At 44.8% G+C, this 16,168-nt stretch overlaps 1 protein-coding gene across 7 annotated transcripts in view; it reads right to left on the bottom strand.

The window, feature by feature from the left end:
• ntng1a (netrin g1a) overlaps window positions 1–16,168 on the bottom strand; it is an 87,553-nt gene that overhangs the window by 34,412 nt on the left and 36,973 nt on the right. The window lies entirely within an intron of this gene.

Raw genomic sequence — 16,168 nt, 5'->3', positions numbered from 1 at the left:
AGAGAGAGAGAGAGAGAGAGAGAGAGAGAGAGAGAGAGAGAGAGAGAAAGTGAGAGAGAGAGAGAGAGAGAGAGAGAGAGAGAGAGAGATCTCCATCACCGGGAGTGTGCTGCCATACAGATTCAAGGCGAGGCCAGGTGGAGAAGAGATATTAAGAGATGTTGTCATTTCATAAGTGACATAACTGACTGGAGCCCTTAAAGGATGTAACTCCCCAAAGATCCTGCAACATTGATCCGCTTGGGTCGGTAGCTAGTCCGCAGACTGCGAGAGGTTAGACTACATTTGACCTCTGTGTGTGTGTGTGTGTGTTAGAGAGAGTGTAGAAAGAAAAGGAGAGCGAGTGTAATGTAGCAGCATTAAACATTTGCCTCACCCACAGTCACACATTTTCAAATTAATCTAACATTTTTGTACAAACAAGTTTACATTTTGTACCCAGCATCACCAATTTATTTAAGTTGTTGTGTTTCATGTTATGTTTTAAATTGTAGGGGATAAAACAAAGATACAAAACGTACAATACTGGTGTCACTATCTGACTGACACGCAATCTCAGGGAAGAGCAGTGAACTATTGAATTTACTCAATATTAAGAATTTTGGAAAATATAAAATATAAAATATGAAACACTTCTCCAAACTAGGGCTGGTAATGCTGAGACACTCGCAAAAGTAAGCTAGAATCTTAAAAGTATTCAACCGAACAACCCAACACCCTTCGGGTCTAACTCAAAAGCCACTCCCCAAAATGACCGTTATGAGCACAAACATATAATGCACATAAGAAACTCACAGCTGTCAAGCTAGTTCGCTCAGGTAGAAAGGCAGGTAGCCCATCCAATCATTACATTTGGGCCGAATCACATGATTGGACGGCTTATTGATTTATTGATTGCTGTTGGGATGTTATGAGAATTTCAACAAATATAACAAAAATATTTCTGTTTTAGAGTTTACCAACTCTAGTTCTAACTGTCTACTGTTATCTTGTTGCTGCTTGCTGATGTCACCGACCATTAAACCTGGGCAACCTTCTTCCTTGTTACATAATCCCGATGTCTGGAGCAGACATCTCCCATGGCTGCGACCACCAGGGGCCAGAATCCGAAACCAGGGTCGGACCCAAAGAGCAGGTGTAATTACACAAAATGTTGGCAGCTTCCCAGCTAGCAGGGAAGTTAACTCTTAGCATCACTTTCCCCTCTTAAACCCTGGGCGAGGGTTATAGTAGCTTGGGTGGTAACAGTGTTCACCATTGGGTTTTAAACAAGCGCCTATGATAAACCAGAGGGAGCAACGCTTCCAGTAAATTAAACGAGAGGCTGCATGGTGATTAATAAGAAATGCTTGAAGACGTATGCACAACAGAGATGAATATCTAGTAAGAGAAGAACTTGGTTTGTGTGTGTTTACATCTGAGCAACGTTTGTGGCAGTTTTTAAGCCCCTAACTTTTGTGCAGTCAAATTAACAGAAAGACCACACCCACCAAAATATTGCATGTTTGGGTTTATGTAATATGTACTAGTCGTACAGACTGTAAATCAAGGTAGGAAGAATGAAAATTAGGCAAATGTCACTGAAACTGATTTATTGTTGCAGATTGACCGTTGGGAAATGCATTTATGATTTAACATCTATTTCATTGAGACTTATGAGAGAGAGAAAGGGGATTAAAAAGAGAAAGATTGGAGAAACTGGATGTTCAACATGTCAGCACCAGCTAGATAACATTGCAAACTAAGTGACAGAATATCGTAGCAAAGTAAAAGGCCCTTACTAAGAGCACTTTACGGGAGCTGTCCGTTCAGCACCACAAACCACAACACAAGCAAACAGACTAACAATGCATTACAGTAAGAAAGTTAAAAATGTGGTGTTATGTTTTATTCAAATTAGTTTTCTTCAAGGATAAACCCCTTGAGATGCACTCACTGGTTTTTAAAGAGGGTCCTCAGACAAAGCCGAAATGAGTTTATATAATATTCAGTTAACCCTTTAGCTGACAAAATCACAGAGAAGCAGCACGGCTAAAAATTGCCTGTTTGCATTAATGTACAATACTGGAGGGCGCTTTTAAGTATGAATGAAAAATATGACAGATGGGAATTTTATACAAATGGTCATTGAAATTGATTTATCATGGCAGATGTATTTGTGGTTTAACATCTGTCAAAATAAGGTGTAAAAACGGAATATAGTTGTTTTATTGGGCAGAGAGAGGGAGGGAGAGAAAGAGAGGAAAATTAGAGACCATTGCCCTGCTCAGCATCAACACTTCAGTTATATAAACCAGCTAATTGCAAACAAAATCATCTGAGAAACAAACACTACTGCAGCAAAAGATGCAAAGATATAGTGCAGTCTATGGGAGCTGTCTGTTCAGCACCAGAAGCCAGCAAAGCTTAACAGCAGTTTGGTTTGCTTTTTGACAGCAGGACACAAAAATATGTTCTGAAAAATGTAGGAATCACAAAAACCTTTCAAATATTCTAATTGTTTTTATTCAATTCAACTACTGACCTATTTTTCTGAATGCTATTGAACAGTACAGAAGAATACAGCTTCCCAAACGGGGCAGTGATAACAGAAAGACAAAATAGGGGGAGCCACTGAATGTGGAAAAGGGAGAAAATTGAACATTCTAAATTTGTGCATAAAATAAAGGAACTAAATTGCATAAAGAACAGAAAAAGTCTATCGTTTCCACAGGATCTTGAAAAATTTTAATTAGAAATTCCATCCATCCATCCATCCTTTTTCCTCAGCTTATCCGGGGTCGGGTCGCGGTGGCAGGCCAAGCAGGCTGACCCAGACTTCCCTCTCACCGGCAACATGTTCCAGCTCATTCTGGGGGATCCCGAGGCGTTCCCAGGCCAGCTGGAAGATGTAATCCCTCCAGCGTGTTCTGGGTCTTCCCCGGGGTCTCATCCCAGTTGGATGTGCCTGGAAAACCTCCAGTGGGAGGCGTCCAGGAGGCATCCTAATTAGATGCCCGAACCACCTCAGCTGACTCCCTTCAACGCGAAGGAGTAGCGGCTCGACTCCAAGCTCCCTCCTGATGACCGAGCTCCTTACCCTATCTCTAAGGCTGAGCCCGCCACCCTACGGAGGAAGCTCATTTCGGCCGCTTGTAGCCGCGACCTTGTCCTTTCGGTCACGACCCAGAGTTCGTGACCATAGGTGAGGGTAGGAACGTAGACCGAGTGGTAAATTGAGAGCTTTGCCTTCCGGCTCAGCTCCCTCTTCACCAAGACGGTCCGCTGCAGCGCCTGCTTTACTGCTGCAGCCGCACCGATCCGTCTGTTGATCTCCCACTCCATCTTACCCTCACTCGTGAACAAGACCCCAAGATACTTGAACTCCTTCGCTTGAGGTAGGCACTCCGTCCCCACCTGGAGGGAGCAATCCACCGGTTTCCGGCAGAGCACCATGGCCTCAGATTTGGAGGTGCTAACTCCCATCCCCGCCGCTTCACACTCGGCTGCAAACCGCCCCAGTAAATGCTGGAGGTCACGATCCGAGGAGGCTAACAGGACCACATCATCTGCAAACAGCAGAGAGGCGATCCCGAGACCCCCGAACCTGACGTTCTCCACCCCCAAGCTGCGCCTAGATATCCTGTCCATGAAAGTCACGAACAGGACCGGAGACAAAGGGCAGCCCTGGCGGAGGCCAACACCCACCGGGAACGTGTCTGACTTATTGCCGAGAATGCGGACACAGCTCCTACTGCAGTCGTACAGAGACCGGATCGCCCGTTGCAATGGGTCCGGCACCCCATACTCCTGCAGCACCCCCCACAAGAACCCCCGAGAGACCCGATCGAAAGCCTTCTCCAAGTCCACAAAGCACATGTTGGGCAAACTCCCAGAACCCCTCCAGTAGTCTTGCGAGGGTAAAGAGCTGGTCCACTGTTCCACGCCCGGGACGGAATCCGCATTGCTCCTCTTGTATCTGAGGTTCGACAAACGGTCGTAGCCTCCTTTCCAGCACCCTGGCATAAGCCTTCCCGGGAGGCTGAGTAGTGTGATACCCCGGTAATTCGAGCACACTCTCCGGTCCCCCTTTTTGAAAATGGGAACCACCACCCCGGTCTGCCAGTCCATGGGCACTGATCCCGACCCCCATGCGACATTGAAGAGGCGTGTCAGCCAGGACAGCCCAACTATGTCCAGCGCTTTCAGCATCTCAGGGCGGATCTCATCCACCCCCGGTGCCTTGCCACCAAGGAGCTTTTTGACTACCTCAGCGGCCTCTGCCAGGGATATGGGTGAGCCTCCCCCTAGATCTTCAGGCGCTGCCTCCTCTGCAGAGGACATGTTGGTCGGGTTTAGGAGTTCCTCAAAGTGCTCTTTCCACCCCCCGACGGTCACCCCCCCCCGTGCGCGGAGCCCCCCCCCCCCCTGCTGAGAACAGCCTGGGGTAAGCCCTGCTTTCCCTTCCTGTCGGATGGTTTGCCAGAACCTCCTTGAGGCCAACCGAAAGTCCTTCTCCATGGCCTCCCCGAACTCCTCCCATGCCCGAGTTTTAGCATTCGCGACCACCGCAGCTGCAGCCCTTCTGGCCTGCCGGTACCTGTCAGCTGCTTCGGGAGACCCCTGGGCCAACCAGGCCTTGAAGGTCTCCTTCTTCAGCTTGACGGCTTCCCTCACCTCCGGTGTCCACCACCGGGTTCTCGGGTTGCCGCCACGACAGGCACCGATGACCTTCCGGCCACAGCTCCTAGCGGCCGCGTCCACAATAGAGGCTTTCAACATGGTCCATTCGGATTCCATGTCCCCAACCTCCCTCGGGATGTGAGAGAAGTTCTTCCGGAGGTGGGAGTTAAAGACCTCCCGGACAGGTTCCTCCGCCAGACGTTCCCAGTTCACCCTCACTACACGTTTGGGCTTGCCGGGTCTTTCCAACCGGTTCCCCTGCCATCTGAGCCAACTCACCACCAGGTGGTGATCAGTTGACAGCTCTGCTCCTCTCTTCACCCGAGTGTCCAAGACATACGGCCGCAAATCAAATGATACAATTACAAAGTCGATCATTGATCTCCGGCCTAAGGTGTTCTGGTACCAGGTACACTTATGAGCCACCTTATGTTCGAACATGGTGTTTGTTATGGCCAAACCGTGGCAAGCACATAAGTCCAATAACGAGACACCATTCGGGTTCAGATCGGGCAAGCCGTTCCTCCCAATCACCCCCCGCCAGGTTTCTCCGTCATTGCCCACGTGAGCATTGAAGTCCCCCAGGAGAACTATGGAGTCGGTAGGTGGCGCCCTTTCCAGGACCCCTCCCACCGACTCCAAGAAGGCCAGATACTCTGAACTGCTGTTTGGTGCGTAAGCACAAACTACAGTCAGAGCCTTGCTCCCCGCAACCCGTAGGCGCATGGAGGCGACCCTCTCGTTCTCCGGGGAGAACTCCAACACAGCGGCGCTCAGCCGGGGGCTCGTGAGTATCCCCACTCCCGCCCGGCGCCTCTCACCCTGGGCAATTCTGGAAAAGGACAAAGTCCAACCTCTCTCCAGGAGCTTGGTTCCAGAGCCAGCGCTGTGTGCGGAGGTGAGTCCAACTATATCTAGCTGGTATCGCTCCACCTCCTGCACCAGCTCAGGCTCTTTCCCCGCTAGCGAGGTGACGTTCCACGTCCCTAGAGCTAGTCTATGCTGCCGGCGATCGGCTCGCCCAGGCCTCCCGCCTGACCCGCCGCCCGGTCTGCATTGCACCCGACCCCGATGCTTGTCCATGCGGGTGGTGGGTCCACAGGGTGGCTGCTCCATGCTGTTTATTCGGGAAGGCCCGGCCACCAGATGCTCGCCGACGAGCTCCCCTCCTGGGTCTGGCTCCGGGAGGGTGCCCCGGTTTCCCTGGTCCGGGCGAGGTGGCTAAAGTCCGTGGGCTGCTTAGGGTCGTTTGAACCGCTCTTAGTCTGGGCTCTCCCCCGAGACCTGTTTGCCTTGGGAGACCCTACCAGGGGCTAATGCCCCGGACAACATAGCTCCCAGGATCACTGAGCCACTCAAACTCCTCCACCACGTTAAGGTGGCGATTCTCGGAGGAGGTCCAACGACAGAAAATGAGGACCTCGAGGATCATTCATCTGTGGATCTTGCTGTTGTTGGGGAAAATATAAATTTTTATAGTCATGATCCTCGATCCTCGAATTACAAATGATCTTTTTTAAACTGATTTCAGCAGCAGAAAGCATTATTTTGCTCAGTATCTTCCCAAATATATTAATATGTTAAAGTATCAATCATTATTATTGTCATCATATCAAGTCCTATTTTTTTAACTACTGATGGCTGGCATTTATATTGCACCAGGGACTCACAGAAAATGACTGGTTGAGATCATTTGTAGACCGCTTAGTAAGTCAAACCTATATTGAACTTTGCTCAGACTCACCATCATCTAGCATCATAATCACTATCATCTCGGCCATCCCCCAACATCCCCACTGTTCACCACGATCGTGCTCCAGCAAGTTACATTACCTCGTACAAAAAAAGAGCAAAAGGTCTGGAAAATTCAGAGCAGCACTTATTCTTTGTTTGATTGTTATTCTTCCCCTCTTTTGTCAGGTGCATCTCTATTGTATGCTCCTGTTCTGCTCGAAGGCGAAAGCGCCGTCGGAAGGCCATACATAATGAGCATCTGCATTCACTGGCCTTCCCCAAAAGAGAGCTCGCTCACAATCGCTTTTCATGACTCAATGATCCCATTATCAAGCGGTTTTTATTCATCACTCCCTGTCGTCTTCAGATCAGAATCAAATATCTCGCTTGGGGAGCTTTGGGATCTTACCACATCCGCGATGTCACTGCACGTGTGTGTGTGTGTGTGTTTGTGTGCACACAAGGTGGATTAAACAAACAGGAACAGTATGATGACGCTTTCAACACTTCTCCTTCTGTTAGAAATATCTGTTTCAGCTTATGAGTGTGGAAATACTGCCATATGGTGTTTTCTTCACTGACGAGGCTCTCTTCTAATGCCACCTATGCTGGTATGGCGAGCTCAGTAGGATGTCTGACTGTTGAGGGGGTGGCCAACTCTTTTTTTTGGTAATTTTGATTATGTATTACTTTACCACTCATCTTCTTTCACTTGGGTCAAGGTGAGCCCTTCAGGTACCCTTGGATTTAATTTTTAGTTGATTAGCACATGACTTCTCAGGTCTTACATGTGCTATTTTCACATCGATAAGTCATGAGCACATTGATTTTAAGATCATAGCTAAGAACTCTGTCATCATTTTTTGGCCTCTACTGTATTGCTTTATGGCACAGAACAGATAAGCCTTTTGCCAAACAATAACGTCAATATCGGATGATTCCGCCAAAGCCAAATTTTTCTGATGACTTTTCTTTTTTTCCAATGCCAACATGTTTTAAATTGTTGCTTTCTACAATATCTAACTTGTAGATATTGTAGAAACTATATGGTTAGGGAAATATTGTGGTGACGACAAATAATCCATGGTTAGTACATGTGTATGGTACCCACTCGGTTAAACTTAGACCAGAATTCTTTGGGCCAATTTTTGGGTATTTGCGTATTTACACATCCAGCAGATAATGAGCAACATTGTCATTCATCTGGAGTTGCGCTTCGTGCCACCTGGTGAATTTAGGTCCAATGTTTAACCTCCTTTAAACTCTGTTTTTGGTCTCCTCCGACTCTTTCACAGAAAACAGCTGCCTGCTGCGGATGAAAACATCACGATGAGAACAATGATAGTCAACCAAAACACGACATTTGCGGTTTGGAGAAATATTGCCACTGTAGAGGTATGTTTTTTTTTTCCAGATGGCATTGACTTTGCAAGTGTTGTCAACATCTCCCCCTCTCTACCAGTTACCAAATCATCAGTGTGGTGGTGGGGGCTGCGAGTGAAGGAGAGGTCAATGAGGGGATTAGTCATGAAACCCTGACAGGAGGGCCCATTATGAGGGCAGCTGTAGCCGACAAAGACAGGGGGAAGACACGTCGGGGAAAAAGGCCTCTCCATTAACGAAATGGGTCACCCCATGAATGTTGAATGTGCTCTGTCGACAGTGAGGAAGAGAAAAATGCCTCTGATATGGCTGGTTCCTGTGCCTGAGACCCCTTTCTGGCACAATAGAGGGAAATTGGTTCCCCTAACCTGGAGATAAAAAGGTTTTATGAGGAATGAGATCGGAAAAAATGGCTCATTGTACCCTTTGAGAGTGTCATGATTTGAATGTAATGTCATGGTAAACAGTTAGTAATTAATCATTTGGTTTCTATGGGGTATTAATGTATGGATCATGACGGGAATCAAAGATGCTGCCCGTATCGTCTTTATATGTGTGTGTGTGTGTGTGTATGTGGGGATTTTAGATTGAATTCCTGCTAGATTTGGATTTATGGAACAAATAAGGGATGGATATTGCCTGGAGGATATGCACTCACATGCACGCATGCCAGCCCACACACACACACACAAGCTTTAGTCGTAGAAAGGCTGTATATGCTGCCACCACATTCTATATGTACCAGTTAAGCGTGAGCTGTCTTGTCATGCGGGGCACATCAGCAGTGCGTTCTTCTAGTCCATGGCATTCCAATCTGTTGTGTGTGCAGCTACTAATAGTGTTAAACCCACTGGGAGGGAAATCAATGCACAAAATATAATGTCTGTATTATCAGCAATGCAGCCCTCCATGAGAAGACAAAGTGTATCACGTTGAAGAGTAAACTCTGCCTTCTGAAGTGAAAAATGGATTTTTCCCTTTCCCGTTCCCTGAGAATGGGAAAGGGATCTGCTGAGACGACGCGCCTCCTGTCGTCTGCTCCACTGATAAAATCTTCATGTCACTTGTAGCTTTGCTCCTCATATCTCTGGACTTGGTCGATTCCTCTAGCCTGTGATAAATAGTAAGGGATTGGCTTGTGCACCGTCTGGGGGGTTCAATGTCGGTGACATTGCTGCTAGTCACTGGATTTTATTTGTACATAAAGCTCTCAGTGTACTTGATTTTATCTCACAACTGAGCTGTTCTGTGCCATTTACACTGTAGCGGGGATTTGTTTGTCATGTCGGTCTTCACTGCGAAATACCAACATCAGTTGTTTTTGGTACTAGAAGAAAGTGAAAATGAAAAAAGTGTACTTTTTTCATTTTGACACATCCATTTTTTGTGGCTCCTTTGGACACGGTGGTTTTAATGCCTGGTTACCCATTTGTTTTATTACAATAAGCCATTTCAAGGTATTCCGCTGTGCACAGAAGCATAGCAATGCTCTCGCAAAGGCAATGGAGAGAAACTGAAAAAATGCTTGATTTAAAATATTCAAAAAATTGGCATTGCAAATCCTTTGAGTGAAAGGTTGGCTAGACCTTTTGGTTGAATATAGATATATTTATATAGTATTTGTTTAAAAAAAGAAAGGCTTCTGGTTATCTTTAATTTAGCAAAAGAAAAAAAGAAAACATTACCAGCTGTATTTGTAAAACAAAATGTGATATTTTTAATCATTGTTAATTTAAGCTTTGAGAACTAGTCTACTACTGCTATTATATTATTACTTGTCTACTTTTTTATTTTCATTTTACAGCTCTATCTATTTCAAAATCAAAGACTGCTACTTTCACCTGCGTGCCTCTCTGCACACACACTGTACGCCTACAGTGGTTTCTATAGGCACCCTCCTTTATCAAACACACCAACTTTATTCAAACAGGAAACAGCTGAAAGCCAGCACTCCGCTGTTTGTGTTAGGAATATAACAAAAAAATGAAATATCATAGACCTTATGTAAGTACAATACAATAGGTTTAAGCTGGATTGTCTTTGGAAAGGGTCAATTCAGCAAATAGAGGATAAGCAGTCCAAATCCATCCTTCTTTCATCCTGCCATTTGTATGTGAGAGTGGTAGTCAGCATGGGGGGAGACAGAGGAGGTTTTTAACAGCAGTGAGAAAGCTCTGTGCTTGGAAAAAGGTAGATTATACATATTCTGGGACTCAAAAGTCCACTGTAGCACTCACACTCATATTCACCTTCTGAAGAGACCCAGGGTAAATAAAATGTGCTACACAGACAGATGGCCTTGAACAATAACAATTAAGTTTTGTTAGATGTAACAAAACACATTCGAAATTCAACCAAGTGATATTCTGTCTCCTAACTGCAGCAACACCCAGAACAACTTGTTTTACTTCACAGAAAACTGACCAGGGCGGCTTTGGATTCTTGTTTTTCCATTTGTTCCACATTTGTATCTAAATTGCATAGGGTCTGAATGCTTTCCATAATAGTTTTTAAATGATATATACTGTATATATATATATATATATATACATACATATATACGTATCTCAGTTGACAATCTGCGCTTTTTGGAGCTTTTATCTCTTTAATGCATTTAAACCCCATGTGGGTATTTGACTAACTTAATTCTGCAGAAATAACATATCACTTTTCAACTAAATGTAACAGAAGTGGCTGATTTAATTGCTCCTCTGTGAGACATGGTACTCTCCCGAAGAAGAAAATAAAATGCCATTTAAAACCTGCCTGATTAATTGTATTATCTGTGCTGTTCACGCCTTGGGTTACACTAGGTTCCATTCTAAAGCTTGATTTTCACAATGCACCTTACAACAAAACTATATACAACTTTGAAAAGGACATCTTAATAGGTTGAGAATGCAGAATTACTGTGTCACAACTGCTTCGGCAGGTACGTGCTAAACATCTTTCATGACATGATGTGTTACTCTTCAGATATGAACTCACTGTAATTCTAAAAGACCAACCAATGTACCTAAGGCTTTGATGTAACCCTGTGGGGTTTTTACAGCTGAGCAGCAAAGCTACCACGGCTTGATTAGAAAATCTCTTGGAAGGAAATAGATGTGGAACAAGTCATCCATTACTTGTGTTCAAAAGGATTTCTAATAGTGGCCAACAGCTTCTATACAGGAAGTCTCTGTCAGCCTTATCCCAGTTTATATTACAGTATCTGACAATAAAGATAATGTAGAGTATGCTTTTTAAGAGGCCTATGCAAAAATATCAATACAGCTGACTAAACCAATCGACGATAGTATATGTGTCCGCAACTAGTATCGATACATTGTATTTTTAAAATCCTGACAGATTTAAAATGTCCTGTAAATTCCTCGACTCCGTGTTTGTCAAACAACCTCCTCCTCCGCTCCTGTCACGCCAGATGTCCCTGCCTATTACCTTCTAAGCTAAGGCCACTGACTTCCAGGCCTGTCACACGATCCGGCCAAGATCACAACATGGCGTCTCACAAGCAAGTGGCCGTATACTGTGGAGCTATATATACATAATGTGATCCTGGCTCGCCGACACATGATGGATGTAGCAGTGTAGTGCCCAGGACTTACGAAGAGGTGAAGAAATGTGTCAAAACATGACTCCATGTTACCCTCACTATTTCTATGATGGTTGATGGTAATTGGGACAAAAAAGTGCAGCTGCGGCTGAAGGGAACAGCATTCGTTTTCCATGGATATCTGGACCAACTTTTAGGATAATCCATTCAAAAGTGACCAAAGTGGTGGACCGACAGGCTGACATCATCCAGAGAGCCAGGCTGATGGAATGGATAAACATATGGCCCCTCTCCTTAATGAGAGCTAATTCGTACCAAAGTTTGATTGACAGGAAAAACATCATCAGGCAGAATATTTTCGTCCCACCATCCATTTTTGTACATTGCCATAAAGGACACAGACGTGGCGACGATGGCCCGATCTTGCCAGCAGCCATATGCAGATGACTGTGCACAGGCAGCTGTGGCCTCTGGTTATGGCGCACTACGCTCTACTGCTGCCAACGCCACGCACCTCATATTCTGCCTCCTCCTATCGCATTTTTCAAATCTGCCCTCCCCCCATACACTTTTATTTTTTACCTTCACGGTTCACATGTGTACTGCTTGGGGGAGGTTTTTTGCAGCTGGGAATATCCAATTAATTGGACAGGGGGACCAGCTTCTATATTCATACCGCCTCACACAGAATCACACCCACCACAGCTGCCTCTAGCTGGTGACATGTTTGAGCAAATGATTGTGAATGGTAATGCTCAAACGAGGTAAATCACTGGAAACATTATTGTTCTCATTGCAAGCATTTTAAAACATGGACTGCAAGGATGCAAGGGGATGGAGTGAAGTAAAATAAAGGTTCATGACCCTTCAGTGACATCAACCAAGCGGATGTCATAACCTATTCAGGACAATAGTTTCAAGTAATTCCAGTCAAAGCTGAATACAATCTTCAAATGAAGACAGAAAGTCTTGACAGGTAACCATGAACCTTTTCACTTAGAGCAGTCAGTGTATTTCAGTCGCAAACTTCAGGTCACCAGTTAATAAAGCATCCTACGCTTCCTCTCCCAGTAGACTTATAGTGTAGGAAGGCAGCTCACGGCTTCAAAACCGAACCGACTCTAAACACAGCAGAAATAAATACAGTAGAAGGCACATTTCTGTGCACACTTTGAAGTGAGAAGGTGGATGAAGAAGAGCAGGGAGGGGCGGGGGGGAGGCAAACGCGGGTCAAGGGATGGACTCAGGCCACGGAACAATTTCATTTTTACAATATGTCTGTGTTATATAATCACACAGAGAGGGAGTATCACTACAACCACACAGTGTGAATCGATTGTCAAAATAAACACAATAAGAAACCTTATGTTACAGCACTGTATGCTAAAAAGCAGTGATGGAGATTGACAAAGTACATTTAAGAAAGTACAGTTTTTAGGTAGTTTTCCATGTAAAGGTATTATATGCTTTTCTGGGGGAAATATTTTACTTTATTCATCCCTAAATGTATCTGACAGCTATGGCTTCTCGTTACTTTACTCACGACCCCCTTTATTTATGTTGTGACACTCTACACACCGTTAGGGACTATTGGACAAAACTCCCTATCTGTATCAATCAGCTACAGCAGTAGAATCATAGTTATTATAAATATTAGTCCAGTTCCCATTGATTTTTATGGGAACTCTGACTTTATTGAACAAAACTGTAAGCACAGTGGTCTGGGTCGTCATGGTCCAATAATGCCGATGTCTTCTTTGCTTGAGCCAGTGTATGGAAAAACTGTGTGAACAGCGACGTGACACATTGATAAATGGGGGCGGAATGAACTGGGTGTACGATTACAACTACTCTACATCTCTGCCCTTTGAGTGGCAGCCATGAGTCATGCCTGGATGCTCCACTTCCACTCCCATCATCTTTATAAAGCAAATATGCCAAACACACATATTTGACCATTTGACTTTCAGCCTCTTTGATGCTCAAATTCCTCCATTAAGTCATTTCTGCTGCACTAACAAAAGGCTGTGGGTCGTTTAACAACCCCCATTAAACTAACATGTGGCGTCCATGTTAACAGATGGTCCGAGCTGCCTGGACCTCTCGGCTCGGCCCGTCCCACAAACGTGGCATTCTCCCACACAATGACTAATACAGACTGCTGATTTCTTTTTTTCAAAGCTGAAATGCAGAGCACAGCGGAAGGTAAATAGATGCTTTTGGTGGCACAGAGAGAGAGAGAGAGCGAGAGAGAGACTAAGGAGTGTAGACAAGTGGAATGACTTATTCAAGGGGGAAGTGGGCAGGGAGAAACATGAAATTAGCACAAATAGATTATCTGTCGACTACGGGCAGGCCTAAGAGCAAGCCAAGCACTGTGGAGGGAGAGGGGGAAAAAAAACAGATTGACTTCTTGTTTGTTCCTCCCTGAGGGGACATCCGATAGAGCCATCACTCACCAAATTGCTGATCTGTAGTTGAAACAGCTGCATCCAAAGCACACATGCACTGAACTACACAGCAATTAGAATGCACAATATTATGACCCACGCACTGCGGGAGAGAGCAACTGTCTAATCTCTCACATCTGTTTTATTTGCATGTGCCTCTGATGAAAGCTCTGCTTTATCGTACTTTTGGATGTTACTGCACACAACTGCAACCCACTAATGTGACAGAGTCGTAGGGTTGCTTACAGGAAGAGTTTTGACATTTCGCTTTCTTCACAACGGTCGGATTAGAGGATCAATACCAATTCTCATGCCTGTACGCTATGAATGAAGCTCCAGCCAGCAGATGGTTAGCTTAGACAACACATGACACATTCCATCGCAGATGTGCGATTCTCTCATAGAGTGTTGCAGGAATGAGTCCTAAAACCCAGAAATGAGTTGGCATTTTTGCACTTCCAGTTCCTCTCTTCCTGAAGTCATTGGGGTTTTAGTTAAATGCCTGAAATAAGATCTGTGGTTAACACAAGCTTAAGAGATTTAACCGATTTATTCTACGATATAAAATATATCACTAAAAACCCCTCTCGAGAATTTTGAAGCTTTTACATGTCTTAAAAAGAGGTGGTTGCTAACAAGTGGCGAAATGAGACTACAAAACGTAATCACGCCGACTAGACGTGTACTCTCGTTCATGCGCCCGTGCTGAAGTTAGTTTATAGCCTAATGCTTTCTACTTCTGCCGAATGCATTCACGCTTCTATGAATGGATGTCATACCATTTTTAGAACATATTTTAATAGGTTTGCCAGATATCATTTGATACATTTTGAGAATTTATCTCAAATCAAGCATTGTTTCAAAAATCCAAACATTTTCCTTGATGTACCATCCAAATGGTTTCACAGAAATGTTCATGTTTTGCTTATTAAAAGTAAAAAAGTATCAAAATTGATGTAGCAGAACCAAAGATATGTTCCTTATTATTTGTGCAATGTCTGAGTCTCTACATATTAAACCGACATCAGCTGGGTACAAAGCTGCTGTTTCCTATTGGCAAGTGATGCAGAGTTGGGATAAAGTGTGTGGTGGACCGCTGCCAATGATTTAATAAAACAAAAAAAGAAGAAGAAGGAAGAAGAAAAAAACGTGTTAGTACTCCCCTGTGAGTTCCCTTTTGAAACGATTTAGTGTGCTCCCAACACACGCAAGAGACTAAATATAAAGGAAACAAGTTGAGTCCACGCCTCCCTTTGTTTACCATCCAAATGATCTTTCCAAGAGTTTCAAATTGCAAAAGTTATACTGCATGTGAGCTCAACCATAGCAGACCCGGGGAGAATTAAAACCAGGAGTTGTCCCGGGCAACATTCTGAGATGTTGGGGTACATGGTCAGTGTGGGGATTCAAAGTCACGGAGCAGGATGAGGCTGAATCCACACCAGAAAAAAGCTTTGGTGCATCTAGTGACCAATTCGCCCTTTCAAGTGAATATCCGTACCACCCTGCAGTCAAAGTGACTGTGAACGCTGGAGGTTGTCTCTGACCTTGCCTGATAACGCCTCGCGCCACATCTATGCTTTGGAAATGGAATCACAAGGGTAAATTGGTGATACAAACTTTACTTTCCCTATCTTCTTCTTTTTTTTTGCTGTATACGCAAACAGGCAAGAAATTTAGTTCAAGATATGGGCCTTATATTATTCTTTTCATTCACTGACGGCGAGGAACAGGTTCGGAACTAATAGCACAAGTGTGTTGCCAGATTGGGAGGTTATGCATTTGGCCTATTAAAAGGTTTGTTATTGTAGGTTTTGGCAAATAAAAACATGACAGTGGCATGACATAAAAGTAGTGCCACCTACAGCTCTTGCTATTCGGTGTACTCTTTGGTTCGTGGTGGGCAGTGTTTTTCACGGGTATGTAGTTGGCGTTTATCCCTCAGGTGGTTCTACAGGAATAGAATGCGACTGGGTCTTCGTATATAATTCAAGGTAGGGACCAAGAGCCCCTTCAGAGACATGTCTGCGCAGGAGAAACCGAGCGAGACAGGGAGCCGAGGCCGAAAGAGAGAAGCTGAGAGCCAGAGAGAGATCCTTTAGTCGCCTGAATCTTCTCCAGCTTTAATTACACTGTATTGATCACAGGCGGGGGGGGGGGGGCATTGAGCGAACAGGGGGAGACAGTTGACCAAATTGCAGGCTGTAGTTACTGTAAAGCATGTAGAAAGAGAGAGGCACTGCAATTATGCCAGAGTCATACAGCAGATAATTAGAAAATCCTCCCAACACTTACTCTCTCCACACCCCCATTCAGCCCTGCTGATACAATAAAGCAGAGAGGGTGCTTGGTTTGATTTGAAATTCTTTACATCGATTCCCCC

This window comes from Anarrhichthys ocellatus, unplaced genomic scaffold, assembly GCF_004355925.1.
Source record: "Anarrhichthys ocellatus isolate YVR2014 unplaced genomic scaffold, GSC_Weel_1.0 scaffold113, whole genome shotgun sequence".
NCBI lineage: Eukaryota > Metazoa > Chordata > Actinopteri > Perciformes > Anarhichadidae > Anarrhichthys > Anarrhichthys ocellatus.
The sequence above is the reverse complement of the archived record's forward strand: the minus strand, read 5'-3'. Positions and strand labels throughout refer to the sequence as shown.